The following is a 22,958-nucleotide window of genomic DNA, read 5'->3' as shown; positions in this document are numbered from 1 at the left end:
TGGGATTTCAACCCCTCTAACAAAAAGACTTTAAATAGCCCAGGTTGGATAAGCTTAAACTTCTGATTCAATTAGCTGAAGCTGGTGCCAGTTGAGAGACACAAAGGACAACACATAGACTAAAGCCCAAACTTGTAGGTAGGACAAATCTCACAGAGAGGGAGTAATAAGAGTTTTCCAAATGCCTCCAAAAATATCTATCTCTGTTTCAGATGTTATAAGGAAATTAGCAAAGGAAGAGGCTTAGTAAGTACAAGCAGAAGATTTTTCTTTCTGTCGATATTGGAGAACTTTTTCCCTTGACTTTTATTATAGGTTTGGGAGTACATCTGCAGGTTTGTTACATGATTAAATTGCATGTTGCTGGGGTCTGGTTTACAAATGATTTCATCAGCCAGGTAGTGAGCATAGTACTCAATTGGTACCTTTTTGAACCTCACCCTCCTCCCACCCTCTACCCTCAAGTAGGTACCGTTGTCTATTGTTCCCCTCTGTGTGTTCTGGTGTACTCAATGTTTCTGAACATTTCAAAAACTATTTAAATTACAGAAACCCCACTTGGGCAAAAAGTTGTAGATGTTTATTTTATTGCTAGGAATGGGGGTAGATAATGAATGGGACAAGTCTAAAGAATGGAAGATCAATCAGGAGATTCTAGCTATAGCCCACAAGAAATATGATGAGGGTCAAAGTAAAGCAGTAGCAATGACTATGGAGAGTTAGAAGGATTTATCAATGATATTAAACAGGTAGAAAATATTGGACTTGACTGATTCTTGAAAAGAGAGAGGATAAGGAATCCATTAGGATTCTATTTTCTATCTCTTAGGAATCTATTTTGGGTGACCAATTTGGTGGATATAACACACACCTTAGGGTAGGAAGCAAAAGAGGAGAAGAAAATTTGATTGAGAAAGATAATGGGTTTTGTTTTGTGTGTATTGATTTGGCAAGGCCAATAGGATATGAGTCTGGTGGACAAAAGAAACATCAGGGCTGAAGATACAGATGATGCTACATACACAAGTACACATACATAAACATATATACATATACACACACAAATACACATACAGAGTAAACACTACATATGCCAGGGAAAATAATTATTGAAAACTTTTCTATACTAGATGAGGTAAACATTTCAAGATGAAAATGATACACCTGTCTCATCAATTATTAATGTGGTCCCAGGAGGCCTCTTTAGAGATGTTAATCATTTATTAACACCTGTCATAGGAACTCCTTTGTGAGCCTGACACAGCTATTATTCCTCATTAGCAGGTTGTATAAGATTACAGGTTGTTCTCTAGGGATATTTTTTAAAGAAAATAGGTGCCAATGTAGCTTAGAGCAAACTGATATCCCATAACTTTTTTAATTGACCAAAAATTGGGGATTGACTGAGTAAATAATGGATGAGCCACATGACAGATTTAGCATAGTTACTGATCAATGATACTGAGGAATGTTTGTAATGGAAAACAATTATAATGTTATAAGAACAGAATATAATATGGAATTGTATATACAGTGTGCTCACAGCTATACAAAAATACCATGCATAGAAAAAGAACATGAGGGAAATACACTAAAATGTCACCTGCAGTTTGCCTTTGATTGGTGGGTCCATGGGGATTTCTTTCCTCCTTTTAAAAATATTCCATGATTAGTATGACTATTTTAAATGGAAAACCCTTATTTAAAAATACATGATTTCAAGCATTTTAGGGAGACAGAGGAGTGTCTGTGTAATTTTCAATCTCTACGAAAATCTACATTAAGAAATAAACAAACAAAAACCAGATCCACTAATTAGCAAAACCAAATGCCCAGGGATAAACTTTACAATAAAACTTGGTAATAAGGTACCTTCATAAACCCCAGAACACAAGAGGTGAGAGCAAACCACCAAAAGCCACAAGACATATATGCATAAAAGATTATGTTTTGAGGAGGGAAGAAAATAATGGAATGGTGTCTGATGGATGGAAGAACTAGAATGCTCTCCTCCAGTTATTTATTGTAAAGCGTTTCAGGCCAATTTTATAATAGCAGCTGGAAAAGTAAAAAGGATCGAAGGGAGGGAATGAAGCCATCTAGCCGTTGTGCTATGTCAAAGCTGACCCTCCAGGACTCTCTTCTAGGACAAGTTTCCACAATCAGAAATTGCTTAGAGAGAAATCAGAATTGAGCAGGATGGGGCAGTAGAGGCAATGGAAAGAAGTCTAGAAGGGCGCCATCCAATTTGGTAGCCACTAACTGCACGTGGTTATTTCAATTTTAATTAATTTTATTTAATTTTAATTAGTTAAAATTAATTAAAATTTAAAATTTGGCTTCTCAGTCACACTGGCCATGCTTCAAATGTTCAACAGCCAGAGAGGGGAGCAGTATCAGGAAATCTCAAAAGTACTGCTGTATTTTTTATTTATTTTTATTTTTAGCACTTTATAAAAACAAGGAGGCCAGGCGCGGTGGCTCACGCCTGTAATCCAAACACTTTGGGAGGCCGAGGCGGGAGGATAACCTGAGATCAGGAGTTCAAGACCAGCCTGACCAACGTGGTGAAACCCTGTCTCTACTCAAAATACAAAATTAGCCAGGTATGGTGGTGCATGCCTGTAATCCCAGCTACTCAAAAGGCTGAGACAGGAGAATCGTTTGAACCCAGGAGGCAGAGATTGCAGTGAGCCAAAATCACACCATTATACTCCAGCCCGAACAACAAGAGCAAAACTCCGTCTCAAATAAATAAATTAAATAAATAAATAAATAAAATAAAAACAAAGAAAGATGGAGCTAAGTTGGGCAAGATTTTCTGAACCTTGCATTATTATAAAAGTTCAGGAAAACTAATACCACATGAAAATGAGCAACAGCAAATTATCAAGTTCAAATTCCATACAAAGTTGTCATAACAAAAAAAGAGAAAAAAGGAGCAGCATAACATCACTACAGATAGTGAAAGAGCATCAGAAAAATGTGTCCGCAAAACAAAACTATAGGCTATTATTTTAGAACAAGCTAAAAGGCATTAACAAGATAATATATGTAAAGGATCACACAAATCAGAATTAGAAAAACTAAGAAGTGAGTTGAGAGAACTTAGGAAAAAATTAGAAATGAAGAAAACAATATTAACAAAATGAAGACTAAAGTAAAAGAATAAAAGAGCAAAAAACTGATAATGGCTAAGACCAATACAAGGCAAAACAGAAGAAGAATATTTAAAAAAGATACAGTCTAGAGAAAGTAACAAGTATTGAAAATAGACTAAAAAGATGAAACACAAGGATGATAGGAATCCCTGAAGAAGAAAACCAAACCAAAGGAAAAAAACAAATACTAAGAGCTATAATTAAAGAAGTATTTCTTGAATTAAAAAAAGATTTAAAACTAGATATTGAAAGATTGCTCTACATACCTGACACTATCAACTCAGAAAAATCAACACCACAGCATAATCTAGTAAAATTACTGGACTTTGAAGAATGGGGGAAAAATCCTTTGGGTATTTAGATTTTTTAAAGTGTATGTAACTTAGAAAGAAAATTATATTATCATCTGACATAGTAATCCCTTTAGGTCAGAAAAAAATGGACAAACAAGATATTTAGGAAAGATACTGTGAGCCAAGGATTTTATGTGAAGTGACTTTCAAGTGTAAAGGACACAGACAAACTTTTATCAACATACGAGAACTCAAGAAATATTGGTCCCATCAGCCCTTTATGAGGAATCTATAGAGAATGAGCTTCAGACAACCAAAGTTACTGGAGAGATATTGGAATAAGGAGGTGAGTGTTAACTATATAGACAACTCTTATAGAACAAAAACTAAATGAGGAACAAGAAGGAGAGAGTGTAACGTATATTAACCATATGATCTGACAATGTAGATATAATAAAAATAAAATGAGAGGAAAGCATATAAAAATTTTAACAGACTTTCAATATTCATATTGGTGGTAATATTAGCATTAGTAATCTGCTGCTATGCATATAATAGGAAGTAAGACAAATGAGTAATCAGGGGATAGTCTAATTTTATCATCCCCTGTCATCTTGACAACCAGGATTTGAGGTGTAGAAGAAAGAAGTTAATCTAAATTCCTAAAACTATAATAGTTTTGAATTTGACTTTCTCTCTATTTACTAGCTCTTTCCACAGAGAAGGGCTACAATGACTAACTTAGTAGCAAAGAATATCTCTAGAACCCAGATTGTGATCTTGAAATAAAATTTATCACTAAAAGGAACCTAGAACTTCACGGAAAAATTACTGATTCCAGGTCTAAAGCAGAAAATGTGTAAGTTAAGCCTGAAACATGTTGTCATAGAAGAGAGCAAGGAGGGTATGAAAAACTACTGGGTTCATGTCAAAAGAAGTTAGAAGCCAGCTCGAAGAGTCTCTTGCTGGCCAAAAATTGGTCAACTTGAGCTTCAATAATAATAACAATTACAGTAAACTAAAACCCATCAAATATCTATAAATTCATAATAATATTTTTAAAACGAGCCATCTTTGGAGAATAATAGGGAAGCATTTAACAATCTAAAGAATTAGTAAGTAAAGAGAAAGAATCAAGGATTTATTGTATCTTTTCAATATGAACTGTACCACTGGATAACCAAATATTAGAATGTGCCTCTTTATAGAAGTATTCCAACTAATACATTAAAAATGATAGAATTAGAATATCACCATTTCAAAACAATGAGTAAAATCAGTATCACTGACTGCTGCCATCATAAAACGAGACACAATCTGACATTACACGTCAAACACCTCCCATAGGGCTACCAAAGGGATAACACCTGAATCTGGTCCAATCTTTGTATCCAGCTGCCAATTGGCAGGAAATGCCATGGACAGAAGAACATATTGAACTACTCCAAGAACACCAAATCAGCAAAATCCAGACTGCAGGAAACTCTACAGATCAAATGATCTTGGTTCTTCGATATAAAATTGTAAGGAAAAGAAAGGGATGAATGGAGTACCTATAGATTAGGAGACTTAAAAAGACATATCAATTATTTAAAAATAAGCGAGGATAAAATTAAACCACAGTGTCTAGGGATACGAGTTTGAATAATGAAATTTTTTAAAAATGCAGGAAGTAATTGGCATTTAAAAAATAAGGAAAATGGTTACTAATGGGGACAGGAGGGGCTTATGATTGAGATGGAGCAAATAGACAAGGTTTCTTGTGTACTCACCAAACTTCACAGAATAAGGAATCCCAGAAAGCTAATGGGGCGTCTCTGTTCTAAACAGAAAATAATAATTCCCAGTTACATCTATTCCTTGTGTTCTTGATACACCAACATGCCTGTTTTTCATTCATACCCCCTCCAGCTTTGCCAAAATACATCTGTTTCATGTATAAACACAAATTTAACTCTTCCCAGCTCAAATATAACAATTGCATCTAACTCTAAATCCAGGATATCTGGATGATACAAATTAGTCTTAATCAGGTCTATACGTGGTTTATCATGATTCTGTTCAAATGAGCTAAATGATAAACATAACCAACAGCCAACTTAAACAATGTAAAGTGGGTGTATCAGTTTACAAGGGCTGCCATAACAAATTACTACAAACTGGATGGCTTAAAATAACAGAAATTTATTATCTCATGGCTCAGGAAGCTAGAAGTCTGAAATCAAGGTATCAGAAGGGCCATGCTACCTCTGAGGGTTCTAGGAAAGAATTCTCTTTGCCTCTTCCTAGCTTCTAGTGTTTGCTGGCAATCCTTGGCATTCCTTGGCTTGCCTTTCCTGCTTGGACATTTTCTTTTGAAACCCAGTCACCCACTTTCCTGCTTGGACATTTTCTTTTGAAACCCAGTCTAGAAGCCTAGCTAGAGAGGAACTGATGCCCCAGCTGACAGCCCGCACCAACTTGCCAAGGAAGTGCCCCAGCTGGGCCATTTCAGCTGATGTTGTATGCAGCAGAGGCAAGGTATCCTTGCTGTCTTTCCTGCCTAAACTGCAGATTTACGAGCAAAATTAATAGTTTGGGTTGTTTAAATCTACTAAGTTTTGAGGTATTTTGTTATACAACAACAGACAATCCATTTCTGGCATCATGCAAAGCAGTGGTTCTCAACTAGGGTAGCTGCAATACTCCAATTTTGCCTTGTTCTTCACATGACCATCTTCTCTTTATGTTTGTCTGTGTCTGAATCTCCCTCTCCTTTCTCTTATAAAAATGCTAGTCATTGGATTTAGGGCCCACCCTAGTTCAATATGACCTCTTAACTAATTATATCTGCAAAGATCCTATTTGCAAATAAAGTCGCATTCTGAAGTTCTGGGCATATATGAATTTTGGGGGAACATTATTTAACCCACTACAAATAAACATTATTTAACCCACTTCTGTTTGGGGAAACAAAAGCAAGGTAGCAACAGTAAAACTTCTTGGTAAAAAACAAAAGCAATCTGTTCTGTTCCAAACTGTTTCACAGCAAATATTATATCATGCAGAACTGAGAACATAAGAGCTAACTTTCCTAAGGGTGGAGTTAGGTTCTTGGTCTTCCATTGTGTATGCACTGAATTCTTACTACCGAGATGCCCTTCCTTATCCATTGTCTCCTATGATGACCTTCCAGAGAGGCATTGTTTGAAATTTTTGTTCTGGAGAGTAGTCCTATCCCAACAACTGTCCTATCCTGTCCTGTCCTTTGGATATTTGGGATTTGGGGGATGCCATAATACAACGAGATATAGGCTACTTTTGCCAGGCTTGAGATTTACTTAACATTTGACTGTCATTTTTATTTCAAGGGAACCTTTAAATAAGTATTCCTCAGCCATGATACTAATGATAATTTGGATCAGATAATCTTTGTTGTAGGGAGCTCTCCTGTGTATTGCAGAATGTATAATAGCATTCTGGGCCTCAACTCACTAAAGCCCACTAGCATCCCACTCCAGTTATGACAACCAAAAATACCTCCAGACATTGCCAAATGTCTTCTGGAGAGCAAACTCATCCTCAGTTGAGAACCACTGCTATACATGATACCAGAAATGGATCATCTGTTGTTGTGTTAAAAAAAAAAACCTCAAAACTTAGTTGATTAAAAAAAAAACCCTAATCATTAATTTTGCTCAAAAATCTGCAGTTTGGGCAGGAAAGGTAAGGATATCTTTTCTCTGCTGAATACAACATCAGCTGAGATAGCCCAAATGGGACAATTAATTGGCAAGTTAGTGCTAGCTGTCAGCTGGGGCATCAGTTCCTCTCCAGCTAGGCTTCTATGAGTTGCTTTGGTGTCTTTATGAACGATGACTGGGTTTCAAAAGAAAATGTTCCAAAAGAGTAAAGTGGAGTCCATGAAATTTTTATGAACTGGCTTTCAAAGTCATGTAGTATTTGTTATTTAAGAAGAGTATGTGGAATGGGAGGTATACTTGCAATCTTCTTCGGAAAATATAATGTTTTGCCATCTGCCCTGTGGATATGAAAGCTCACATTCTTTCCATCTGCCTAATAGAATGATTTCATCCTTTAAGATCTTCAAGTCTCCACAGCTTAGTCTGGTACTTGTCATCTGAGTCAAGTCTAGGTGTGGACGATGCTCCTCAGGTGTGGTTAATTAGTATAGCTGCTTGAGTACTATTCCTCTTGATCTGAAAAGCTCTGAACTAAAGGGACAAGTTATCTGTTCTTCACACACGCTCAGCATATATTGAGATAGTCCTAGAATATCTGCTATACAAAATCCCTTCAGATACTGGTAAAACAGGAAGCACGTAACAGTCACTGTTCCACAGCAGTTCCGAAATCCAGCCAGGGATGTGTCGTCACTTTCTTGACTAGGGCTTATTCTTGCTCTTTAAAGATTGTTTTTCATGGATCTTGCTTTCACCTTCTGGGCTATTCATTCTGATATCCAAGTCAATCATCTTCTTTTTCCACCAAAAATACTCCATGTTTGCACCTAAGTCATTCTTCTAACCGGCTTCCAGCTTGCAAACTTCGGAATTCAAAGGAACTGCCTGTTCGAGGGAGCTGTACTGACTCTGTCTGTTGAGTCTGTGCTGTTATAATTACTTAAAGAAATCTTGTGAGTTTCTTACGTATCAACATATAATACATTCTATTAGGTCAAAGCTACACCTACAAATATCTTTGAGATTATTCTTTCCCTATCTTGAGCTCAAACTGTGAAACTTTCATTGGATAACATATTTATTATTCTTATAAATCTTTTCTTTTTAATGTGTAATATCTATGTGGTGCACTCTAAGATACCTAGGGGGCCTTCTGTCTCTCTGAAAGGTTATATATCAGTCACTATGTTGTGTGTTTCTGAAGTCTTCACAAAGACTCTTAATCACCATCCTGGACTTGATCTTTGCCCAGAAGTCATTTCTTAATTTAAAAAAATTATTTTCCATATGGAAATCCTGGGTATGAGACACAGGTTTACTTTAGAACCCAGGAATTGACAGTTTTTTTTGTCTAATATTGCATTCTTTAGTTCTTCTCTCCCCTCAAATTTTATCATAGGTGCCCTTTTAATATTCTGCAATCATCAAGTTTTAGGTACATTTTCTATTTTCTACGTTATCGCAGAAAACAATCTTGGCAAACTTTCTGCCAGTACATAGCAATTGCTTCCCTTCCTCCAGTTCCTAGTAACATTCACCATACCTTTCTGTTAAGCCCTCACTGACAGCCTCCTTCAGGCCTTTTAGCTTTAGCTAACTGTCTCTTAGAAACCATTTAAGAGGCAGGGGTGACCAATCTTTTGGCTTCCCTGGGCCACATAGGAAGAAGAAGAATCATCTTGGGCCATGCATAAAACACACTAACACTAATGATAGTTGAAGAGCCAAAACTTAAAAAAAAAAGCAAAAAAAAAAAAAAAGTCATAATGTTTTAAGAAAGTTTACAAATTTGTGTTGGGCTGCATTCAAAGCTGTCCTGGGCTGCATGTGGCCCACGGGCTGTGGGTTGGACAAGCTTGATAAACTTTCAAATAGTATCGCAAGAAACTTTGAGTTTCTGCTCTCTTCTGCCTATAACCAATGCCACATGCTTCAGATTTTCTTTTTGGCAGCACTCCACTACTAGTACCCAAAAGCTGTTGTAGTATTTATTGCTTTGTGACAAACCATTCCAATGTTAGTGGCGTAACACAGCCATTTTAGTAGGCTTAGAAATTGTATGGGCCAGGAATTAGAACAGAGCACAGTAAGACCGTCTTTTTCCATGGTGTATGGGGCTTCAGCTGGAAGTGTTGAAGGCTGGTGATGACTCAGTCATCTAGCTGGGGGCCAGAATCGTCTAGAGTTGTCTTTATATATCTGGTTGATACTGGCTGTTGACTAGGACTATCAGTGAGAGTCTCTCTACATGGCCTCAGCATGTGTTTTTTCTTTATGGGCCAGTTGCTCACAGTCTGATAGCTGGGTTCCAGGACTGCATATTCCAGGACACCAGGCTGGAAGTATATGGCATTTTTCTGAACTAGCCTCATAAGTCCTATGGTATTGCTTTCACTAAACTCTCTTGGTTGAGGCAGTCATAAAGGTCCATTCAGGATTCAGGGGACATAGACCATATTATGCAATAGTTAGAGTATCCGTATTACATAGTAAGAATATGGTATGGAAAATATTTTTGTGTCTAACTTTAGAAGACACAATCTGCTACACTTACCGAGTAAAATATTTGTATCTCTAGCCTGTAACCCTAGTTTTAAATCTCTCAGCAACAGGTTTAAGTCTCTGTCTATTTCTTCTATCCTCAATTTAAAGGTCTGTTTAAATTGAGGTCACTGTCTTAGATAGCCAGAGATAATAGAAAGTTTTATCTTGTACGGGGATTGATTCCAAGTTTCTGTGCTTTGAAATCAGAATTTTAGAGGATTTAGGCAGGAAGTGCATAGAAGATACATTCATGCACCAAATAATGATGTTTCAGTCAATGACCGCACATAAGGTGGTGGTCCCGTAAGACTGTAATGGAACTGAAAATTCGTACAGCCAGGTGACACTGTAGCCATTAGAATGTTATAGTACAACACATAATTCATGTGTTTGTAGTTATGCTGCCAAAACACACCCATTGTGTGGCCAGTTATATAAAATTATAGCAATATAATTATGCACAGTATATAATACTTGACAATGATAATAAACAACTATGTTACTGGTTTAGGTATTTATAATACTAACAATTTATTATTTTGGTGTGTACTCCTACTTATGGAAAAAGTTAACTGTAAAACAACCTCAGGCAGGTGCTTCAGGAGGTATTCCAGAAGAAGGCATTGCTATCACAGGAGATAGAACTCCATGCATGTTATTGCCTCTGAAAACCTTCCAGTGGGACAAGATGTGGAGAAGGAAGATGGTGATATTGATGAAATTGACCCTGTGAATGCCTAGGCTAATGTGTGTGTTTGCATCTTAGATTTTAATTAAAAAGGGTCAAAAAGTAAAAAAAAAAAAAGAAGAAATCCAAAAAGCTTATAGAATCAAGATATAAGAAAGAAAATATTTTTGTACAGCTGCACAATGTATTTGCGTTTTAAGCTAAGTGCTATTACGAAAGAGTTAAAAAGTATCTTTAAAAGTTTAAAAAATGTATGAAGTAAAAAAGTCACAGTAAGCCAAGGCTAATTTATTATTGAAGAAATAAAGCTACTTTAAATTTATTGTAGCCTAAATGTACAGTGTTTATAAAGTCTACAGTGGTGTGCAGTATTGTCCTAGGCCCTCATCTTCATTCACTACTCACTCACTCACTCACTCACCCAGAGCAACTTCCAGTCCTGCAAGCTTCATTCATAGTAAGTGCCCTACACAGACATACCATTTTAAATCTTTTATATATATATTTTACTGTACCTTTTCTATGCTGAGATATGTTTAGATACACAAATACCATCGTGTCACAATTGCCTACAGTATTCATTACAGTAACATGCTGTACTGGTTAGTAGCCTAGGAACAATAGGCTGTGCCATATTGCCTAGGCGTGCAGTGGCTATCTCATTTGGGTTTGTATAAGTGCACTCTATGATGTTCACACAAAGATGAAATCACCTGACAATACATTTCTCAAAATATCCCTGTTGTTAAGAGATGCATGACTGTAACTTGATGAATCATGGGAGATTAAACCTCCCCCATTACTCTGACTCCTGAAAAACACTACTCCAAGCTAATACACTCTGGTTGATATAGGACAACATGTTCAGTTTTTGTACCTCAGTAGGACGCATGATTTTTTGACTTTTGCTAACTTGGATTTCTGGCCACAGCCAGAGTTTCTCTTAAAAAATTGCTGATCCATACTAATGGACTTTTTATTCTGTCTGATAAATCAGAAAAAAGATCCTAGCTTGTTTCTTTCCTGTAATTTATTGAAGGTGGCAAGAATTCACCAACACCCTCCAATACCCTGACATTTGCTATGAAATCCTCTTAAGTAACAGCTTTTGTGTATATGGCCTATGTCCTAACAGAAAACTGGAAACAGATTTAACCAACTCCCTTGATACCATTTTCAAAGGATTGCTATCTCCTCATGGTCTCCCACCTCAAACAGAACCACATTTTATGGTCTTTACTTTGTAAAACCCCACTTTTAGGTATAATGCCTAAATGTCTTGCTGTTATCTAGTTGCATATGACAGGCACATAATTTGAACTAGTTTAAGCCAGTTGGGGTTTTATTGGCTTTATGTAACAGTGAGAGAAGGGTGGTTGGAACTACCTTTAAGGATCACTAAAAAGAGATTTGAACACCATTAGAATACTCTCTTTCTCTGTTTCTTGCAGCACTCCAGATTCATTCTCTTAGAAGAGTTTTTCCATGTCATGGGGAACATAGCTACAGAGAGTTCCAGGTCACATCTTCCATAACCAGACAAAAGAGGCCTCGTCTTTACAAATTGAGTTTTGAAAAACCCTGGGAATGATCTGTGATCAACTGAGTTTTCTCTTCTCATTAAACTAAAGAGTCATGAGGTATCATTATCCGCTGCTGCCCTTTATAATCTTAAGGCAAATACTGGTACAAAATACTCATTTTCTACTCTAGAAACATTTTTTTGATTGAAAAAAACTCCATACTATTCCACCAAATTACAGTAAGATTTATTTTAAGCAGAAATCCAAAGCGGAGAATAATCCCTTTCAAATTGTTGAATAAATTTAGAAATGATGTAAAAAGCAGAAAGGAAAGATATAGATTGTTTTTCTCATGAGTGAATGTTAAGTATTAACAATAATGTTAGACATATGCTTACTCTTTTCCTCAGCAAACCAAGAAAATGTGAATAAAAGATGGGATTGTAAAATAGAAATGTGAGGCATCATAGCATTGGAGTTTATTGAGGTAATTGGCTAGGAATTCGTATGTGTCTCAGAATGGAGAATTTCACATCATTTTTAAAACAAATAATTCCTTGTGGGCAAACACAGTGAGTACTGAGTGGTATTTGTGGAATGATTCTCTACAGCAGCACGCTCCCTAGGTAGAATGATTAGAATGATACCTTTTAGGAATAAGCAGTAAGGGCTTTTCAAAGTGTTACACGGTAATCAAAATAGCAGGGGAAATGTTCTGTGATCAAAGCACCATGCAAATTTAAACAAATTCTGTATAAATTACAACACAATATGTTGTCTTAATGGGTTATTACTACTAAGTAATTTTACTTAATAATAAAAAATTCTTCTATTAAATTATCATTTAATACATTTTCTTACTTCAAACATTTACACAAGATCTCATTTTTAAAACTGCTTTCCCTTGGGTATACCATTTCCTGAGAGCTCAGTGTGTTATGGTTAATGGAAATGTTGTCATTGTCAGATTGCCTCTTAACTGTAATATAAATATGAGTCTCTGGTAAGCCTCAGTGTGAACAAAAGCTACTCATTTATTTTTCATAAGTTGAATCATCCCTAAAAAGGGATAGCACAAGTCTATTGGTGACTATTTTAGTATAGCACTTGCTGTGATAGCCGGGTAAGGAGGAAAATCAATTATAGCTCTGAAAGACATGTAGATTTTGTTCACTTAAAACTCAGGCTTTTAATCCCTGGATAAAAACCTAGCCTGGAATGCATTCTGAAGGACATAACATTTGCTTCTACCATAAGAGGATGTAGTAACTTCAAGACGCCTATCATTTGAACAAATAGATTAGTCAAAATAACGATGTGAAAAATATGCCAAATAAGGGCAACATGTTCTTTTTGGATCGGTGAAAAGTAAATTGTGCAACAAATTTTCCACCATATTTCATCTGCTTTTGATAGATCACAGAAACTGCATCAGTGTTCCTATGCACATGAGAAATTATAGGTATCAAAGGCAGATGAATTAATTAATTGGTTTCTTTGGTACTGGTTAAGATTTAATCTCTCTGTAATCTTAAAAAATAATATGGTCAAAATATGTGCACAATTTACTTCATCCCATTTTTTCTGGTTTTGGTGAATTATTAGGAAATAGTTAATTTTATATTACATTTCTCTGCCCACAGCAGGCTACCAATTCTATTCAAGTTAATTCACCTCAATTCAATTCATTTCCCACTGAGAGTTTATTCCTCTCCTAGTCAATATGGCACATAGTCCAAAGATGTAAGATGACCTTTCATTAAATTCTAGTAAAAAAAGGAATGAGTAAATGGTAGGAAACAGTTAAATAGCAATTCAGTTATTCAATTAATGTGAGGTATAAGTGATAGACAGTAAGTGCTGTAGACTTAAAAAATAAGACATGTATAAGTATGTTTACAGCAGATCTATTCATAATAGCAAAACACTGGAAGCAATCGAAATGCTCATTATCAGTGGAGAAGATAAAGACATTATTTAATTCGCACTTTGGAATTCAACATTTAAAATGAATTAACTACAGTTATATGCATTGACATTGAACCTTATATACAATATTGGTTTGGGGCAATCAGGCAACTCCACTTAGAAAAGACACAGATGTATTTATTATACCATAAAGCAATATAAACTCAAAGGTTTAAATGAAATTATTAAGTACCAGAAAAGAGAACAGAAGAGAACTTCTTTATAAAATTATGTTAGGAGAGTCCTTTCTAACTTTGATTCAAAATGCAGAAGCTGTTTTAAAACTGACAAAACTGATTACATTAAACAATCTTTTTTGTGACAAAACCGTCATAAGCAAAGTCAGAAGACAAATGGCAAACCAGAGGGGAAAATAATATTCAGAATTAATATGCTAGGAATTTATTTTTTAAAGTATCAATAATCTAAGAGAAAAATGTGCAAAGGACAGAAAAACCAGTTCACAGAAAAGTCAAATAAATTATTATAAACATAAGAAAAAAATACACAACTTCTTTCATAATAAGAGAATTTAAATTAAACCACAATCAGATGCATTTTTCAGTTATTAAATTAGCAAAAATTAAGTTTAGTGATGCTGAAGGGAAAGAGGCACCCATATATCATTGGTATGAGTACAAATAGTATATTCTTTATGAAGTATAATTTGGCAATGTCTATCACATTACAAATGTATCTCACCTTTGACCCAGGAGTCCCACTCACAGGGATTTATCCTACAGAAATACATGCAACATAAGAAATGACATATGTTACGATCTGCACATTGTATTAGTAAAATGTTAGAGAATAGTCATGTCCATTAATAGAGGACTGGTATAGAAACCATAGTAGATGTACATTATGGAATGTTATGTAGTTATAAAAAAGAATGAGAAAATGCTTTGTGTTAAGGATGTGGAAAGATCTATATGTGATAAGATGTTTGTTTTTTTTTTGAGACAGAGTTCGCTGTGTTGCCCAGGCTGGAGTGCAATGGCGTGATCTTGGCTCACTGCAACCTCTGTTTCCCGGGTTCAAGTGATTCTCCTGCCTCAGCCTCCTGAGTAGCTGGAATTACAGGTGCTCGCCACCACACCCAGCTAATTTTTGCATTTTTAGTAGAGACGGGGTTTCATTGTGTTGGCCAGGCTGGTCTCAAACTCCTGACTTCATAATCTGCCCACCTCGGCCTCTCAAAGTGCTGGGATTACAAGCGTAAGCCACCGCGACCAGCCAAGATGTTTATTTTTAAAAATCAAAAATCGAGAAACATAAAAATATAATTGTATTTGCTCATATTGGAAAGATTCAAAATAAATTAATGAGTGATTATCTATGGGGAGAAGATGGAGGGGTCCATAGAGTGGCAGCAATAGGGGAGGAAGCAGGGATTTTTAGTCTATTGTGTATTGTTTTGTATTGTTTTGATTTTTTTGCAGCATGTGTATAATACCTACTGAAATTAACTAACAGACCCCTGGTGAAAAGAAGAAAGAAAAAAGTACAGAAGCATGAGTATGTTATGACTGCTTTTATGTGAAGTTAAAAAACAGGCAAAATAAAAGTTTATAATAAATACTGTGACAGAAACAAGAAATGATTAACACAAAATTCAGAATGGTTGAAGGAAGATAAGCAGGCAGAAAACATAGAAAAGAAAAAGTCAATCACTGAGGGCTATAGGGGTTTAGTAAATTTTCCTGGAAGGAGGGGGACAAAAACTAGTTCTTGCAGGGTGTGGATTCCAGTAAATATAGTTCATATTTATATATTATTTTATAGTTTATAAAACATTACGTGCATATGATATCATATTGCTTTGATAACAGAGATAAATGAGAGCAGGCACTCAAAATGAAAAAATAAAAAATAATAAAAAAAAGAAAAGCATAGCCAAGGCACAGAAGATGGGAAGGCACATTCTGCATTATGAGACTTTGAGGGATCTGCCTGGCTGGGCAGTTGAGTTAGGTAGTAATGAGTAATGGACCAATAGATTCAGAGGTTGGATTATAATGGGATTGAGACCTTATTTGGGACACCATTAAAGGTTTGTTTGTTTGTTTACAAAACCAGATCTAAGAAATATTTGAAAATTGAACACAGCAGCATTTCCTAGGCCCTGCCTAACACTGGCTCTAGCCTTCAGGCTCATCACTGACAATCATCAACACGACTAGCACTGACCAATCCCATGCGTACCAGGTGGAACCCTTGATTACTTAGGGATGTGTTGTAAAATTTCCACATATTTTAATTTTTCAATTTTCCCTGTATTATCAGTTTCTAATTTCATTTCATTGTAGTTGGAGAACACATTTTGTGTGATTTCAATCCTTTTACATTTATTGAGACTGTTGTATGGCTTAATGTATGGTCTATGCTAGAGAATGTTCCATGCACACTTGAAAATAATGTGTATTTTGTTGTTGGGGTGAGTGTGCTATAGATGTCTGCTACATCTGTTTGGTTCATAATGTTCAAGTTTTCCATTTCCTTGTGAATCTTCTGTCTAGTTATATCCAATATTGAAAACAGAAGACTGAAACATCCAACAATTACCAGTGAATTGTCTGTTTCTCCCTTCAATTGTGTCAATTTAAATTTTGTGTATTCTTGGGCTCTGTTGTTAGGTGAATATGTTTTAATTGTTATATCTTCTCAATAAATCAATCCTTTTAACATTGTAAAATGTCCTTTTTGTCCCTAGTAAAAAGTTTTATCTTATATCTTGAAGTATCTTTTGTCTGATATTAGTCTAGCCACTCCAAGTCTCTTTTGGTGACGGTTGGTATAGTGTATTTTGGCATCCTTTTACCTCCAATCTACTTACATTTTTTAATCTAAAGTGTCTCTTGTAGCCAGCATATAGTTGGATCATGTTATTTTAAAAGCACATTCTGCCAATCTCTACCTTTTATTTGGAGTGTTAAATCCATTTGTATTTAATATAATTACTGATAAGGTGGGCTTTATGTCTTCCATTTTTTGATGTTTTTGTATGCCTTAGACCTTTTTTGTTGTTCTATTCCTCCATTGCTGCCTTCTTTTGTATTAAATAGACATTTTCAAGTGTACCATTTTAAATTCCATTGTTATTTCTTTTACTATATGGTTTTTAACTACTTTCTTAGCCCAGGGATTATAATTAACATCTTAATTTAGGACAGTCTAGCTTGGATTAATACCAACTGAATTACAACAGGATATATTAATAAAAACTTTGCTTCTATAGAGCTCAATTTCCTCTCTTTTCCTTGGTACTATTATCTTACAAATTATATGTTTGTGTATTTTGTATCTATCAACAAAGGTAGCAATTATTGCTTTATATCAGACAGAAGAAAAAAGAGTTACATAAAAAAATTTATACCAGCTTTTATATTTGTGTGTTTTCCTTACTAGTCCTCTTTATTTCTTCATGTGAATTCAAATTACTATATATGTCCTTCCATTTGAGCCTGAAGGACTTCCTTTAGTATTTATTTTAGGCTAGATCTGCTAGCAGCAAATTATTCTAGTTTTTCTTTATTTTGGAATATTTGAATTACTCCTTCATTTTTGAAAGACAGTTTTACAAGATATACAGTTCTTCACTAATAGTTTTTCTCTCAGCACGTTAAGTATATCATCACACTGCCTCCTAGCTTCTATAGTTTCTAATGAGAAATCAGCTCTATCTTGTTGAGGATGCCTGTGTATGATGAATTGCTTTCCTATTTTGTTGCTTTCAAGAGTCTCTCTGTCTTTCTAGCTTACAATGGGTTAATTATAATCTGTTTAGGTGTGGCTTTCTTTGAGATTATCCTACTTGGAGTTCATTAGTCTTTATGAAAGTGTAAATTTATGTTTTTCTTAAAGTTTGGATAGTTTTTATTCATGCCTTCTTCAAATATTCTTTCTGCCACCTTTTTTCTCTCCTCTCCTGGGATATTTATTATGTGTATGCTTCACGCATGATGTTATCCTAGAGGTCATTGCAGCTCTATTTATATTTCTTCATTCTTTTTTTTTTTGAGATGGAGTCTGGCTCTGTTGCCCAGGCTGGAGTACAGTGGTGCACTCCTGACTCACTGCAACCTCTGCCTCCCAGATTCAAGTGATTCTCCTGCTTTAGCCTCCTGAGTAGCTGGGATTACAGGTGCATGCCACCATGCCTGGCTAATTTTTTTGTATTTTTAGTAGAGACGGGGTTTCACCATGTTGGTCAGGCTGGTTTCGAACTCCTGACCTGATGATCCACCTGCCTTGGCCTCCCAAGGTGCTGAGATTACAGGTGTAGCCACCATGCCTGGCCTCTTCATTCTTTTTTCTTTCTGTTTTTCAGACTGGGTAATTTCAATTTTTTTACATTCAAATTACCTGACCCTTCTACCTCCTCAAGTCTACTCTTCAACCCCTCTAGTAAATTTTGTATTTTAGTCATTGTACTTGTCAACTCCAAGTCTCTCTTTGTCTCTTTCTGTTTTTTTTTAATAATTTCTACATCCTTATTGATATTTTCTATTTGGTGAGACACTGTCTCCATGTTTTCTTTTACTTCTTAAAACATAGTATTCCTTAGTTATTTTACATATTTAAAATAGATTATTTAAAGAGATTCCCCAGTAAGCTGAACATCTGTACTTCCTTAAGGCAATTTTTATAAACTGCTTTTTCTCCCCTGTGGATGGGCTATTCCCCCTTATTGCTTTATATGTGTCATAATTTTTGGTTGAAAACTAGATTTTAAATAATATAATGTAACCAATCTGAAAATCAGATATCTCCCTCCCCAAAACATTTTGTTGTTGCTGTTTGTTTTCATTGATTGTTTAGTGACTTTTCTGAACTAATTCTGTAAATTCTGTACTCTTTATTATGTGTGAACACTGAAGACTCTGCTTGGTTATCTTAGGGGTCAGCTAGTGATTGGATAAATACTTCCTTAAATTCTTGAAACCAATAAGTCTTCCAGTCTTTGTTGAGGAATTCTGTGTGTGGTGGGGCATGCCTTCACCACTCAGTCAGGCACTTACCAACTCTGCAATAGCTTTCATTACCTACTTGCACAGAGCCTCATGTTAGCCAGTAGTAAATCTTAGGGCCTTCTCAGGTTGGCCCTGGGCAGACACATAGCACTATGCATATATGTGGCCTTCTACATTCCCAGTGACATGGCAGAGCTTTTCAAAGCCAACTATGGATATGTAATTTCCAAGCTTCTCCTTTTAAGTTTACAGGTTAGCCTATCATTTGCCCCAACTGTTTTCTATCACTGTGGACAACCAGCATGTTCAGCAATTGTCTCTGATTGTTTTCAACAAATGCCCTAGGGGAAAGGCTGTTTCCAGTGATTAGGCGGGGTAAGATCAAACAAAGACAGCCTTGTGAGTGAGTCTTCCAGAGAACCACCAGAGAGGTCAAATAATAACAACTTTTTGCATCATGTCTTTGAAGAGGTCCATCTCCATTTACTTTTTCAAGAGTTGACACACTGCAGATTTTCACTAATTATGAGCTGTTGATTTTTAAGGCTACTGTGGAGCTGGGAGAAGGCTGAGAATAGGACAAGTTAAAATGCCACAAATCTTGCTGTTCATAACAAAATTAAAGTTTTTCTTAAATAAATTATCCCTTTAGTGCCTCAAGCATTTGGTTAATTTTCAGAGTTCTAAAAAAGTTGGTTTTGATAATTTTTGCCAATATTCTTATTGCATTTACCAAGGAGGTAATTTTTAAAGATGTTTACTCCAACATTTTTACTGATATAAGCATAGGCCACTTGGAGAAAGTAAAGAGAGGGGGCAAGAAGAATAATAGCAAGCAGTGAGGCTACAGTTTAGGAAGAAAATGTAAATAAAAATATTGTTGGAAATTTATTATCTAGAAATGGCTACATTTCTACAAAGATGTAACAAACTTACATAGTATTAGTGGGATGATAACAATAGCTTTAAATAGGATACTAACCATGGAGTGACCACTGGGAAGACACTGGCTGCAATGGTGGAGGCACAATGGGGCTGCATGCTGCGTGGAGCCAGTGGGGGCCAGAACAGGTGGGAGCCCTGCCCTCTACTGAGTCAGCCGGGCAGGAGCCCCATGCTCCTACAGCTGCAGCCACCCAGCTGGGCATCCCTGTGCTCTTGGGGGCCCAGAAAACTCCTTGCTCCCATAGGCTGGAAAGTGCCTGCTCCCATTGCCTATCCTCTCCCAACTCCCAGCACCCACTCCAGGGTGCAGCACAGTTGTGGCTGAGCCTGGGTGTTGTTGCAACCCAGCCAGGTGTGCAAGCGCTTGGGGTGGCACTGACAGGCCAGCCCCCTGCTGCCTGGGCCTCCTCTGGACTTTGGGTGCCAACGAGCATGGGAGGGAGGCCAATAGGGGCTGAGGGCAGCTCAGCACAGGCCTTCAGGTGCTCTTCAGTAGGAACTGCCTGGGTGCCATGGATGACATGTTGATGGTGGCAGGAGGCAGACAGGCTCCTGGCAGAAAAGGGCAGGTCCCCAGTGAAGCCCCACCTTCAAGCCATGGATGGCCTGAAAACTGGGGGCTGGACTGTCAGTTTCAGGTGGAGTCCACAGCCTGGAGTGAGAACTTATGGTGCTTTTTGCAGGCCCGTCCATGGCTGCCCATGGACCAATCAGCATACATTTCCTCCCTTCTGAGACCATAAAAAACCCAGCCAGACTCACACAGACATCAGGATTACCAGCTGTGGAAAGGAGTTACACACTACAAGTCACCACATGTCCGGACGACCTGCCTGCGAAAAGGAGCTGCCCACTGTGGATCTCTTCTCTGCTGAGAGCTGGACACACATCAGGATGACCTGCCTGTGGAAAGGAGCTACCTATTTCAGGTCCCCTGAGAGCTGTTCTGTTGCTCAATGAAGCTCCTCTCTGCCTTGCTCACCCTCCAGTTGTCTATGTACCTCATTCTTTCTGGACGCAGGACGGGAATTCTGGACCCACTGAATGGCGGAACTGAAAGAGCTGTAACACAAACAGGGCTGAAACACGCCCCCATGCTCACCATGTTGTGGGTGATGAGGACAGAAGAGCTGCAGCCCTTCGGGGAGCCCAGACTTAGGGGCTCCCTGAGCCAGGGCTGTGACACCCTCTTTTGGGCTCTGTGGTTCCTGGCATCTCCAAATTTTCAGGTGCCACTGCATTTCCCTCATCCAGTTGTGGGTGCCCACAGCAGAAGCTGAGTGCAGTGCATCTGGTCCAGCCATAGCTTCGCGTGGAGCTAGCACCTGTGCCGGCACCTGGAGCTGCCGGCGTGCCTGGCTGTGTGCAGTGGCTGGACCCTGCACTCACTCACACACCCTTCACTGGTCCATGCCTGGCTCACCCTTGGCAGGTGTGAAATCTGGGCTGGTAGTGTGAGCCAAGTGCAGCTAGCCAGGCTGAGTGGGCAGAATGAGCCCAGCAGGTGTGAGCAATACTCAGATAGAAGGCACCACTGGCCACAGAGGTTTCTGGCTGGTGAAGAGACACCCCAAGGACCCCATGACAATACCATGGTTTGGTTACAGTAGCCTTAAAGTTTGAAGTTGAGTAGTGTGATGCCTCCACCTTTGTTCTTTTTGCTTAGGATTGCTTTGGCTATGTGAAAAAGCCCATCATTTTTCTACTAGGAAAAAGTAGGGGATAGAAAGGTGTAATCTGATGTTTATAAAGATTCCAAAGCTGTCTAGACATTGCTGAAAATTTTCCATATAAGCAACATTCTTATCTGAAAGTGATAATACTTTCCAGAAATCAGTACTTTCTCGGATACTCTATGTTGCTGTTTTCATACAGTAAAGCCATAAGTTTGATAGACAACACAGAGTGCTTGAAAAACCAGAAAACTCCCATTCTGTGACATAAAAATTAGAAAAAAATAATTCCATAGTATAACTATTTAGATGTTGACAGGACATGGATTTTATTTATAGTTCAATAGAAGCCAAATACCTGGTTTGCAATATGAATGATGCACAACACACATACACACACGTGCTCATACACTTAATCCTTGATAAATAAATAACTTATGTAGATATATTAGTTTTCTATTGCTGCTATAACAGATCAGTGCAAGTTTGGTGGCTTAGAAAAGACAAATGTGTTACATTACATTTTGATAGGTCAGCAGTTCTTCACAGAAATAGAAAAAACAATCCTAAAATTTATAGGAAACCATAAAAGGCCCTGAATAACCAAAGCAATCTTGAGCAAAAATACCAAAGCTTGAGGCATCATATGATTTGATTTCAAACTATACTACAAAATGATAGTAACCAAAACAGCATGGTACTGGCATAAAAATAGACACACACAAACCAGTGGGACAGAATAGAGAAGAATAAATAAATCTATGCACTTACAGCGAACTGATTTTCAACAAAAGTGTCAAGAATACACAATGGAGAAAGGTCAGTCTCTTCAATAAATTGTACTGAAAAAATTGGATATCCACATGCAGGAGAATAAAGTGAGATCCTTATCTTTCACTATATATAAAAAAAATCAATTCAGAATGGATTCAAGACTTAAGTAGGGGACCAAAAGTGATAAAACTACTAGGAGAAAACATGGGGAAACATAAGGCAAGGAATTTTGGGGTAAGACCACAGAAGCATAGGCAACAAAAACCAAAATAGACAAATGGGATTACATAAAACTAAAAGGCTTTTGCACAGCAAAGGAAAAAAAAGATTGAAAAGACAATCAACAAAATGAGACGAAATATGTGCAAACTATGCATCTGACAAAAGGTTAATATCAATATAGAAGGAACTCAAAAAACTCAACAGCAAAACAAAACAATAAAAAAAATCCAATTAAGAAATGGGCAAAATACCTGAATAGATATTTCTCACAAGAACACATACAAAGGCCAACATGTATATGAAAAAAATGATTAACATTAGTAATCATCAGGGAAAAGCACATCAAAACCACAGTGAGGTATCACCTCACTCCTATTAGAATAGCTATTATCAAAAAGACAAAAAGTAACAAATGCTGTTGTGGATGTGGTGAAAGGGTGACTCCTATACATTGTTGGGAACAGTGCATCCATCGCAGAAAACAGTATGAAGATTTCTTTAAAAATTAAAA

This window comes from Gorilla gorilla, chromosome 6 (genome assembly GCF_029281585.2).
Source record: "Gorilla gorilla gorilla isolate KB3781 chromosome 6, NHGRI_mGorGor1-v2.1_pri, whole genome shotgun sequence".
In the NCBI taxonomy this organism is placed as follows: Eukaryota; Metazoa; Chordata; class Mammalia; order Primates; family Hominidae; genus Gorilla; species Gorilla gorilla.
The sequence above is the reverse complement of the archived record's forward strand: the minus strand, read 5'-3'. Positions refer to the sequence as shown.